At 40.9% G+C, this 12,821-nt stretch overlaps 1 long non-coding RNA gene across 1 annotated transcript; it reads left to right on the top strand.

The window, feature by feature from the left end:
- The first annotated feature begins 9,152 nt into the window (after nucleotides 1–9,152).
- LOC141540500 (uncharacterized) lies at nucleotides 9,153–12,453 on the top strand. Its single transcript, XR_012481553.1, has 2 exons — nucleotides 9,153–10,101; nucleotides 11,850–12,453. It is a non-coding gene; the product is annotated as an uncharacterized LOC141540500 (long non-coding RNA).
- The last annotated feature ends 368 nt before the right edge of the window (nucleotides 12,454–12,821 follow it).

Below are 12,821 nucleotides of genomic sequence, written 5' to 3'. Positions count from 1 at the left end.
CAAAGGTGGGATTTGAACCCATAGCTTTTGACTCCTGTTAGGGATCTTTCCACTGGACCATATTCTCTTTAGCTGAAAGGTAGATCCACTCTATAAAATAGTGAGCATTTGCAAAGTCCTAGGTTCTGTGGAGGACCCAAGAATCTTAGGGTTCAATTGAAGAACTACTTTGCAACTCTTACTAATAACTAGCGGTTGTTAGTGTATTAAGGTTTACAGTGTTGTACAAATAATATCTCATTTTAATCTCACCTCCTTTGGAGGTAGCTACTATTTTATTTTATTTTATTTTATTTTATTGAGTTTCATGGAAGTGGATGATTTGTCTAGAGATCTGTGGCTGTTGTTCATCCTTTGTTTCCAAGAAAACCAGTCATCTCCAGGATGCTGCTGTTAGTTAAGTGCCTGAGGCTGGATTTGTACAGATCCAAATTCTCTTTTAAAATGATTTGTCCTTACAACATGGTGGCTGCTGTATAAATCATTCTCCTGGTTCTGCTTACTCCAATCTATGTTAGAAAAAAATAATATTCCATTCCATTTATCCAACACAAGCTCAGCAATCCCTCAACTGCTGGGCATCCCCTTAGTTTCCAGTTATTTGCCACTACAAAGAGAACCATTACAGATGTGTTTGTATATATGAGACCTTGTTCTCTGGCTTTGATCTCTTTGGGGTAAAGACCTGGTAGTGACCTCCTTGGATCAAAGGGGGATGCACAGTCTAGTGACTTTGGGGCAAGTTCCAGATTGTCCCCTTACCCATTAATGTGCCTGTTTCCCCCCAACCCCTCCAACGTTCATCATTTTTCCTTTTTTGGTCCCTTTCACCATTTGGATCAACTGTACCTGAAAAAGTTTTCTAGAGAAGTCATATCAAACTCAGGTGGGAAAAGGGGCTATTTAACTGTATAGACTGATCACTGTGGGCCACCTAACTGATTTTGTTTAAAAATGTAATATTATCTGTGTTTTAGTGTATTTTTATTTATTTTGTTAAGTATCTTCCAGTTGCATTTTAATGTCTTGGAATGCATCTGGGAATATTACGGATGTCAGGCCTGTGTTTGACACTTTTGGCCTAGAACTCTGGGAACTGATGTGCCATCAGTGCCCAGTTCTTCTTCATGTTTCCTAGCTTCCCTTTTTTCCTTCAGGCCTCAGCCCCCTTCTATTCTCCTGCGAGAGTCCTTTCCCAGGTCTCCCAGTGGCCAGAGCCTTTCTTATGATACTGTCTGTAACTTCTTGGCTGTGGATATTGCCCATTAGAATGTAAGGGTGATTGTTACATTTCTTTGTTTCCAAAGCAGAATCTTTCACATAATCAATCCTCAATAATTGCTTGTCGAATGACTGTTCTTGAAATATATTATGATAACTTTAATGAATATTAGTAATTATTATTGTTGTTCTTAGGGTAGTATCTATATTTGTTGATCTATCAATTGCCACTTTAAATCTACAATCTGAGATAATACTTTCCCTACCCACCTTCATCTCTCTGTTGTTTGTCTATAAAATGAGTCTAATGATATTGCAATCATTCTTACTGTTCAGGTTTGTTGTGAAAAAAGAACTTTCAAAACCTGAACAAGACTGTTTTAAATTTTTTTTTACCCTTATTGTCTAGCCACTTGTCTGGCATACAGTAGGAGCTTAATAGTTTTTTTTTTTAATTTTTTTAAATTAATTTTATAATTATAATTTTTTTTGACAGTACATATGCATGGGTAATTTTTTACAACATTATCCCTTGTACTCCCTTCTATTCCAAATTTTCCCCTCCTTCCCTCCTCCCCCTCCCCTAGATGGCAGGCATTCCCATACATATTAAATATGTTATAGTATATCCTAGGTACAATATATGTGTGCAGAACCGAATTTTGTTGTTGTTGTTGTTGTTGTTGCAAAGAAAGAATTGGATTCGGAAGGTAAAAACAACCTGGGAAGAAAAACAAAAAATGCAAACAGTTCACACTCATTTCCCAGTGTTCTTTTTCTAAGTGTAGCTGATTCTGTCCCTCATTGATCATTTGAAACTGGATTAGATCTTCCCTATGTTGAAGATATCCACTTCCATCAGTAGGAGCTTAATAGTTGCCCAGGAGGTTGACATTAATGGGAATTAAGACAATGATCATGGTTACTTTGTAAAGAGGCCTGGCTAAGTGCTATCAGAGACAAAAGTTCTGGGGAGGTTTGCTCAGAGAGGAGGTAGACCCTGAGCCTGGAAGGGAGGTAAAGGGCAGCCTGGGGGAACTAATAATCAGCAGCCAAGCCAGGGTTTCTCTAAGAAAGGGACTTCCCCGGAAATAAACCCTGGGGGAAACCAGATGCTGGGGAGTGGGTGGGAAGTTTCACTCTCAGTCCTTTCTTTAGCCAAGTTTCCCTTTGCCTGGCCCTAAGCAATCAACAATATGACTTCTGTATGACTTTCTTTCACCCTTGGAGGCTGCTTCCTGCTGGGATAGGAGGGGATGTTCCCTGGATTGAACAGGAGGCTTCCCACCTGAACTCAGATGGAAGATCTACCATCCACCATGGGAGACTTCCTTCTAGCAACCATAAGATCACAGAAACTAAGTCAGAGAGGGCCATGTCACCCAAACCAGAGCTGACCAAGAACTCCCCTATAATGTAGGGGCCATCCAAATTCTGTGGGAAGGCCTCTAGCACATTGGGGATGGGGGGCGACTGCCTCAAAGCATCCTCTTCCACTCTGTGACATTTCTTCTAGTCAAGAACCTTTTTCTGTCCTCCAGATTAAAGTGATCTTTGTGGTTTCCATTCATTGCTTTGGGTTCAGCCTCCAGGGGCCAAGAGAAAGCAGCTTACCTCCTCTTCCCTACCCACCTTAAGCTCTCTGTTTGTAAAATAAATCTAATGATAATGCAAGTGTTCTTACTGTGCAGGATTGTTGTTCAAAACCTGAACAAGACTGTTTTTAAACATCTTTTTACCCTTATAGCCTAACCAAGTATCTGGCATGCAGTAGGAGCTTAATATTATTGAAGTCAACTATCATTCCTGGCCTTTTCTACATGAAAGATTCTTCTACTCAGCTTTTTATGGCTTGAACCCCAGGCAAGGCCTTCTCTCCCAGATCATTCTCCTCTAGACACAGCACAATTCTTCATAAATTGTTGCAGCCACAATGATCCCATTCTCTCCATGGGATACAGTAGGATTATCTCCTTTGTATTCTTGAATGCTGCACCCTTTTCTGGCTCACTTACAGATTTCTTAAAACCTTCTTAAGTTTGCAGGTCATTAAAACTCCCAGATCTTTTTCAGGTAAAATACCTTCCTCCCTCACTATAGTGAGCTCTCAAACACAAATCTAAGACTTTATATTATCTCCATTCAATTTCACCATATTCACATGTAGAATAGCAATCATAGAACATATATTATTAGAACAAAAAAACAAAACTGGAACCCAAAACCTTGAATGTTTTTTTTTTCCTAACTTATTTTTTATTATAACTTTTTATTTACAAGATATATACATGGGTAATTTTTCAGCATTGACAATCACCAAACCTTTTGTTCCACAGAGCCCTGAATGTTACATGGACCTGGGATGAACCTGGGAATGAATATTCAGTCCAGCCCCTTACTTTGACTGATTTGGAGAGGAAAGCTCAGGGTAGTTTCAATAACTTGGCCGACATGTCCAGTTAGTGGCAGTCAGTGCTTTACCATACATGAAAGAATCATCTAAAGAAATGCACTCAACTAAAGCAGAGTTGGAAACGTTGATGAAAAATGTGATGTTCTGCATCTTGAGTTTGGGCCCATGGATCCATACTCTTTTTTTTTTTTTTTTTTTTCCCTGAGGCTGGAGTTAAGTGACTTGCCCAGGGTCACACAGCTAGGAAGTGTTAAATGTCTGAGACCAGATTTGAACTCGGATCCTCCTGAATTCAAGGTGCTCTCTCCACTGCACCACCTAGCTGCCCCAGATCCATACTCTTTACTGAGTACAAAAAGAAGCATTTGCCATGTAATGGGAAAATACCCCCATCAGGATGAATTTCTATTTATCCCCCACGATGCATTCTTAAGAATTAAAGATCAAGAGAATTCTCTCTTCCAAGTTTCTAGATCTCAAGGTCAGTATTTATTTCACTCTTGCAATGAATTAAGAATTAAGAGACCTGGATTAAATTAAGTCTTGTCTTTGTCACTAATTTTCTTCTCCTCTCTGGGTCTTGGTTTCCTCTGTGGGTATTGACATGGTGTTCTCTGTCAAGCCAGTGGTCCCTCCATCTCTTATCAGAAAGGGTCTCTTGGATATTTGGGCTCTGGCTCCGATTCCGTAAAACATTTTTAATTTCCTGATAATTGTCAAACCTGTGGCCAGTGGGGTGAAGGAAAGTCCAAGGCCCAGTGATTTCTGCTGATGGAGCTCTCCAGTTTCTGACTTCCTGCATTCAGGCCCAGGCAGAGAAGGGGAGATGGACAATTTCACATCTCTCCCTGCACCCCCAACCCCTTCCCCTGCCTCCTCAGGCTTGGAACCACTTCAATCAAACCCAGTCCATGTTTCCTTTGATTCCCCGATAGCACAATTTTGGCTTCACTTTCTCAGCTACCTTATTAAATGTGGTTGCCTAGAACATGAAACATGGCCTCTTCAGAAGTGGTTTCTAGAGCCCGGTTGAGGAGGCAGGCCGATTTCCCTCCATCATCTACCAGAAAGCACAATCTGCTTTAAATTAAAGACAACAAAGTAAGGCAGCTGATGCCCCAGTTCTCCATTCTTCCTAATTTGTAGGCCGAGCCTAGCAAACTCTAAATATTTGTCTTCCTTTTAAGACTGTTTTCTTCAAGCCTTTCTCAGAGATTCTCTTGTTAGACCAAAGTAAGTCCAGGGGATTTAAGATAAGTTCTGTTTTGGTGGTTTGGAAACTGTTTGTATTCTTGGCATCTGGCTCAGGTCTTATTTGAGCTACACTTGAAATCTCCTTCCAACATGGCTCAGTTTCGAGATACCTCTTCTGTTCTCTTTGTTGAAATACAATGGATTTATTAAGGACAAGAGATAGTACTTATTTAGGGGCCCATCGTGCTTAACATATGCTATTTTATTTGCTCTTCGCTACCCTGTGAAGTAGGTAATGTAAATATTTGTTATTTTCCCAGATGAAAGGCAACGTGCCATAGTGGCTAGCCTAGTAGGTATGAAGTCCAGAAGACTTAGGTTTGAATGTCCTATGTAATATTTATTAACTGTGTGATATGGGGTAATCACTTAATCTCTGGACTTTAGGCAAGTGTTTAGGATTTTACGGATAAGTTATAGAACAGTTGTTAATCTGCCTTTCTGAGATGAGTCCCCACGTTGACAAAAAGCAAAGATTATCGGTGTTTACAAATGGAAAAAAAAAAAAAAAAAAACCCTGAGACTCAAACTCTTCTTGATGCTGGAGGATCATAAGATAAAGAAAGGACCAGTGGGTCTTGGGGGAGACCCTCTCAGGTAAAACCTTGGTTAGGCTGGCTTGAGACAAAGGGCTCCCTAGTGGTAGTCGGCCCTCCTAGCCTGGCTCAGTTTCTTCTTATTGTCTCAGGATAGATCCACATCTAAGACACTATCTCCTCAAAGTCACCATTTTCTTGGGTTATATTCTGTTTCATGGGAATATCAGATCATTGGGATCAGGCCCGCCTGACACTGACTCCTAGATCGGACGATCTTCCTTCACTGGGGAAAGGATGTCTTCTGATAAAACCATGTCAATTATAAGATTATGGCTACTTCCCATCTCCCCCTTCCTTTCTGTCTACTTCTTGGGCTTTGATGATCTTGACTGCCATTTACACTGACTGATCTCAATTGCAATCAGCTATTAAACCAAGGAACCTCCCAGCAGTGTGCTAGGTGCTGGTGATCTGTTCTGTCATTTTTCAGTAGTGTCCGACCTCTCTGGGGTTTTCTTAGGAAACAGACTGGAAATGTTGGCCATTTCCTTCCCCAGCTCATTTTACAACTGAGGAAACTGAGGCAGAGTGAAGTGACATGGCTAGGGTCACACAGCTGAGAAGCATCTGAGGCTGGATTTGAACTCAGGGTGATGAGTCCCCCTGACTGGCACCTTGAAGCAGAACTCTAGGATGTAAGAAATCTAGAATTCGAACCCAAGTTCTCTGATTCCAAATTTTGGATGACTGCTCTGTGGGGGCCCAGATGGGAGGAAGTTTTTCCTTTTCCTGAGCCCACCTTTCTGCCACGTTCAGCTATTCCTGGAAGTTCTGTGGGCAAGTTTCCTTTGCCATGTGGTACCCTTCTATGGCCCCATCAGAGTCCTGCTCTCTCTAAATGAAGAATCCTCCCTCTCTCCACCTGCTCTTCAGTGGCTTGGTCTCCAATGGCTGCTCCATCTTGCTTTCTCTTCCTCTCCAAGCTTTCCAGCTTACTGATGCCCTTCCTAAAACGGGCACTAAGAACTGCCCAAGGTGCTGCAGTGTAGCTTGGCCAGATCTTTGACTTCCTACAATCTCAAGTTCTGAGCCTAGAGGGAGAGAGGCCTGAGTTCGGATCCAGCATTAGAAACCCACTTGTTGGGTAATTCTTAACAAGGCTTTGCCTTCTTCAATTCCTCAACTGGGAAATGAAGGCAGTAGTAGCAGCTGTCTTCCAGGGTTATGTCTGGATCAAATGAGAAAATATTTGTATAGAACTTAGTACAGCAACTGGTAGGTAGTTGGTGCCTAATAAATGCCTATTTCCTCAGGCAAGTAACTTCCTTTCCCTTGACCACTTTCTTCTTCTTTAAGATATGGGGGTTAGATAACTAAGTATAAAATCCCTTCTCACTTTGAATCCCATCATCTCATGAGTGGGGCCATATTTGGCAAAGTCCCTAAAGCATGTCCCTTTGGTAGGAAATGGGCTTAAAAATCTAGAATATGTGGAGAAGAGAAAGTCGGGGAGTCATCAAACTTATCAGAAAGATATCCTGGCTTACTTGGCCAAGGGGCTGGAAATAAGATCCTCAAAGCCAGCACGATTTGCTTTAATTTCTGAAGAACTCAGAAGGAGAATGAAATGAGATTGTTACCTAGGCCACAAGCCTCGTGTTCTTCTGAGTGGGGAGGGTATGGTTGGGCAGGTCAGATATTGAGAAAGGAGACACTGTCAGAAATAACTTGTAAAGAGGAAGTGGACAGAATTTCCTCCTTAAAGGAGGATACTAAATTTAAATCTCATTCAGTGGAATAAAAAAAGGCACATTAAAAAAAATCCTACAACTCAGAAGAATGGCTAGTTTTAATGCCCTCATGCTGAACTTTGAAATCTGCTCCTAATAATAACAATACAATGATGGAAGAGAGGAGAAGAATGAAAGGAGCTTAAATGCATCAGTGTCTTTTAGGCCCTAAAATAATAAACAAACAAACAAACAAATAAATAAGTAAGTAAATAAATAAATAAAAGGCATTCTTTGGCTTGAATCTCATGGAATTCCTATGTCAGAGCAAGAGTTCAATTGTTATTGCTCCCCTTTTTCAGATGGGCAAACAGAGGCTCAGAGATGCTGAATGACGAGTCTAAGTTCATGGAGTTAGTAAGCAGCAGACTTAGGAGCAAAATCTATATGTTCAGTGCATAGAACCTGACATAGAAGAGGTACTGAGTAAATGTTTGATTGATTCTGAAGGGAAAGAGTCAAAGACTGGAAACGTGAATTATAATCCAGTCTCTCTCTCAATTGCTATGTTACCTTGGAAAAGTCATTTCAGCTCAGCCAGTAAAGCTGCTGGCAAGTGAGGGTTTGGGATTAGAGGAAGTCAACAGATCTCCCTTTCAGACCTAGTATTCTGGAAATCTGGGGTACCAACCAGTGCGCCCCACTGTTTCTCTAAGGATTTCAAGTATGTATCTTGCCAAGTCATAGGGATAGGGTGTGTGTGTTGGGGGAAGATTTGGAGTTGGAAGAGCTGGCTTTGAACCTTGTCCCAAGGACGTGTGACCTTGAACATGTCTTTTTAAAAATTATTATCATAGCTTTTTATTTACCAGATATATGCATGGGTAATTTTTCAGCATTGACAATTACAAAACCTTCTGTTCCAACTTTCCCCCCCCTCACCCTCTCCTCCAGATGTCAGGTAGACCACTACAGAACATGTCTTAATACGTGCCATTCCATTTTCCCCCTCGGAGATTCTCATATTCTTGGACTGCTCCCCCTTCTTATTTCCACCTCTTAGGCTTCCTAGGTCACTTAGGGCTCAGCTAATGTTCTATTTCATATAACAGACCTTTCCTAGTTCCATTAATAAGCATTTATTAAGCACCTAATAGATGCCAGACACTGTGCTAAGTCATGGAAATAAAAAAGCCCTCAAGGAGCTTTTAATCTAAAAATGGACACGACACACAAGCTATGTTTGCAGGATCACGTGGAGGGAATCTCAGGGAAGGCACTGATGTTAAGGTGGAGCAGGAAAGGCTTCTTCTGGAAGGTGAGACTTTAGCAGAGGCTTGAAGGAAGCTGAAGAAGCCGGCCTTCAGAGAAGGGCTGTCCACAGTTCTTCCTCAAGTGACTTTGCTTATAGTTCATATGTATACCGTGTTTATTCATCTATGGCATGTTGTTTCCTGTCCTCCCCCCAATGTAAGGCTCTCACTTGACAGAAGAGAAGGTTTTGTTTTTGTCTGAATCCTCACTTCTGAGCACAGTGCCTAGTACACAGTAGGTGCTCAATAACAGATCCCAGAATTCTGTTTAAATCATGTGCCTTCTGTCAGTCTCAGGCTGCTCACTTCCAAGATTGGGTAACTCAAGACTGTGGTCTAAGATCTCTCCTATTTCTAAATCCTCTTATCTCCGGAGCTATGTACAGCTCCAAAAGGCCCAAGCTTGCACCCCAAAGGTTATTGAGTCTTTTAACAAAATCATTTCAAAGACTCATTTGACACGGCCTGAGAAAGGCTCAAAGGAGCCTATAGAAAGCGACGTGACGGCCTCTGACTAGGGATCTGGGGACTTCTGCAGGTATTTTCTTCTCTTGTGGGAAGTTCAAAAGAATGATCCTGGAAACTTCAAAGAAAGAGAAGTCAGGGCTATTTTCTCCCAAGAACAAAGAGTCAGTATCTTTTCCCCCAAACTGGCTGACCTCAAATATGCGCCCAGAGCCTCCAGCTTGGAGACGAAGGACTCCCAGATAGCAGGGAGAAGCCTTTCTTAATACCGCCAGGGCCCAGGGCCCCCATTTTCCCCTCAAAATTGCCATGGACTGCAGTTTCTCGGCTGGACGGCACCTGGTGGTCCTGGATAAATGAGTTAATTTCTTTCAGCCTCATCTGTAAAAACAGGAATAATTACAGCCCCTTGTTTATAGGGGGATTGTGAACATCCAATGAGATGAAATCCTCCTGTTGCATCTGGGACCATCTTCAGTCATCCTGATCTATATCTTGGCTCTGGACCCAGAAAACTTTGAAGGGAAAGTGACCTTACCCAGCCCTCCCTCCATTAAATCCAATTTGCACCTCCATGATGTCAAGAACTCTTGTGTATTTTGTACACTTTAAAGAGCCATGTGAATGCTGGCTGGTCTTAGTCTTTTTATTTACTTTGCATCTACTTATATGTATCTTTGCCCTGAGAGAAAGGAAGTTTGCCGAGGGGAGGCTGTGCTACTTTTGTCTCTGTCTCGCTACAATTTAGCACAGTGCCTGGCACATGGGTGTGTGTGTAATAAATGCTTGCTGATTCATCCATCTGACAGCCCAGAGAGATGGATCGGACATTGTCCTTTGCTAGAAGGAAGTGGGGGCAATGCACCCATTGCTGGATGGAGACACAGTATCATGTATAGATTTAAAGCTAGAACACAGCTGATGGAACCCTTTTATTTTATCTGGAATCTCAGGAGACCTCTGATAGGACTCCTCCCCATGGCTTAGCCCAGTGCTTGGCACAAAGAAGGCACTTAATAAATCTTGGATGATTAACAGACTGACCTAAATCATCTATCTGTTCTGTGCTATTCCTGGCAAGCAGTTCAAATACCTCCAGCAATGGAGAACTCACTACTTCCCAAGGTTTGGACCATTGTAATGTCAGCTCGCACAGTGTAGAGAGTGTACACTCTGGAATCGGGAGGACCTGAGTTCAAATGCAGCTTCACACACGTATTGGCTGTATGACCCTGGGCGAGTCACTTAACCCTGTTTGCCTCCGTTTTCTCACCTGGAAAATGAGCCGGAGAAGGCAATGGCCAAGCATTCCAGTTATCTTTGTCAAGGAAACCCCAAGAACCGGAGGCGATTGAAAAAAATATGAACAGAATTGTTAAGAGATTTTTCCTCTCCCACTGAGCACTTTCCTGGGATTTCAGCTCACTCCTCTATGCCCTGCCCTCTGGAGCCAAGCAGAACATGCCCAAGTTCTCCCTGCTACAGCACCCTCTTAGGGAATCCCTCAGCCCCCGCCCCCAGTCTTCTCTTCTTCAGGTTGAACACCCCCATTCTGTGACCGGATCTCTGTGTGGCAGTTTCCATTTCCCCTGACTCTGCTGACCATTCTCTGCTGGCACCCACAGGGAGGAACTCCTGGATCTTGGAGGAAGCACGGAAGTAGGGAGATCGCATTAGCATTTCTGGCTGGGAGTTACCGTGCTGACTCATATTGAGCTTGCAGTTTCTAACCCTCCTCAGACTTTTTTCTCATGAACTGTTTTCTAGTCACGTCTCTCCCATCCTGTACTAACTGCCTCCCCCTTTTCCTCTTTTATTGTGCATTTAACAATCATCTCTGTACACAAACACTCCAAAGAATCGGTATATGAGCAGCCATCCCTATGGGTTGGGGGCTTTTTCATCTGAGTTGTGAATAATCTTTTAGGGATCTTGGGGATAAACATATATCATTCCTTAGGCTGCTGATTTTTTTTCTCAAAAACATTATATCTATGCTTTATTAGTTATTATTAATATCTTCTATAAAAGCATTAAATATAATAATTATATAATAATAAACTAATATAAAATGATTATATTTGTTTATTATGATATAATAATCATATTATTATATAAATATATACTTAATAGTATTCAATCTTTGACCTTGATTTGTTAGGTAATCTGGGGTCAGATTTTCTAATTATATCATCAATAACAAGTATTTTTTTAAATAAAAAGGTTTTATTAATTTTTTTCTAATCAGTTTGTATCTCCCCTACTACTGGTAAGGAATTGATGTGGGAAGTTTCTTCTCCCATGAATTATCTTCTCTGAGTATCAAAAGTTGAATTTAGAGACTGTTATTGACTGAGATTTATTGTTGTTGTTTAGTATGTCTGACTGTTTGTGACCCCAATTGAGGTTTTCTTTTTTTTTTTTTTAATTATATATATATATTTTATAATATTATCCCTTGTATTCATTTTTCCAAATTATCCCCCCCTCCCTTTATTCCCTCCCCCCAATGACAGGCAATCCCATACATTTTACATGTGTTACAATATAGTCTAGGTACAATACATGTGTGTGAATATCATTTTCTTGTTGCACAATAAACATTAGAATCCGAAGGTACATGCAACCTGGGCAGACAGATATTAGTGCTAACAATTTACATTCACTTCCCAGTGTTTCTTCTCTGGGTGTAGCTGTTTCTGTCCATCATTGATCAACTGGAAGTGAGTTGGATCTTCTTTATGTTGAAGATTTCCACTTCCCCAATTGAGGTTTTCTTGACAAAAATGCTGGGATGGTCTGCCATTTTCTTTTCCAGTTCATTTTCCAGATGGGGAAACTGAGGTAAACAAGGGTTATATGTCTTGCCCAGGATCAATAGCTAGTAAGTGTCTGAGACTAGATTTGCACTCAGGTCCTCCTGACTTTACAACTGGTGGTCTATGTACTATACCACCTAGCTGCCCATGGCATTTATTAACAATGTCTAATTATAAAGAAATATAGATAAAACATTTGAATGATGTATTGGCTTTAATAGAGAGCCCAATTGGAGCTTTTCCTGAGTTCTGGAAAATCAAGGGAATGACTAAGATATTGACAAGATGTCTTTAGTAATTGTTAACTATCAATTGCTGGTCCAGTCGAGTCTCTTCCCCTGCCACCCTTCTTAGGAACTTCTAGGTCTCTGTATTCATCTATTTCAATCTGGGAAAAAGTCTCTTTCCCAAAACATGCTCTCAATTCTTCTTATCAATTATTGTCCAAGTGTGGGTCTAAATTCTGTGAAAGTTCTTATCTCTTTCTCCAGTGGTAGCTGTCTTGTTCAGAGGCTTTTATCCAATGGCAGTTAGGTATGTTCCAAAGTTCTCTTTTCTCTGTCAACAGAACTGTGACAAGATCTAAAACTTGATAAGAAGAGCTGTTTAAACTGGAATAACTCAAAGAAGATTGAATATGGAATGATGTAATTATGTTACATTTTAAGTGTTTATTAAATGTAACTACAGTAAACAAAATATTAAAATGTTTTTTGCATTTTTCTGAACTTTTTCTTCCTTCTTTTAAAAAGCTTTATTATCCCTTTTCTCTCCCTGTCTTCTTTGTATTTTCCCTTTCTTCCTTCTCTTTTTCTTTCTTTTCTTTCTTTCTTTCTTTTCTTTCTTTCTTTCTTTCTTTCTTTCTTTCTTTCTTTCTTTCTTTCTTTCTTTCTTTCTTTCTTTCTTTCTTTCTTTCTTTCTTTCTTTCTTTCTTTCTTTCTTTCTTTCTTTCTTTCTTTCTTTCTCTCTCTCTCTCTCTCTCTTCCTTCCTTCCTTCCCTCCCTCCCTCCCTCCCTCCTTCCTTCCCTCCCTCCCTCCCTCCCTCCTTCCTTCCCTCCCTCCCTCCC

The sequence above is a fragment of the Sminthopsis crassicaudata genome, chromosome 4 (assembly GCF_048593235.1).
Source record: "Sminthopsis crassicaudata isolate SCR6 chromosome 4, ASM4859323v1, whole genome shotgun sequence".
Taxonomy (NCBI): Eukaryota; Metazoa; Chordata; class Mammalia; order Dasyuromorphia; family Dasyuridae; genus Sminthopsis; species Sminthopsis crassicaudata.
The sequence above is the reverse complement of the archived record's forward strand: the minus strand, read 5'-3'. Positions and strand labels throughout refer to the sequence as shown.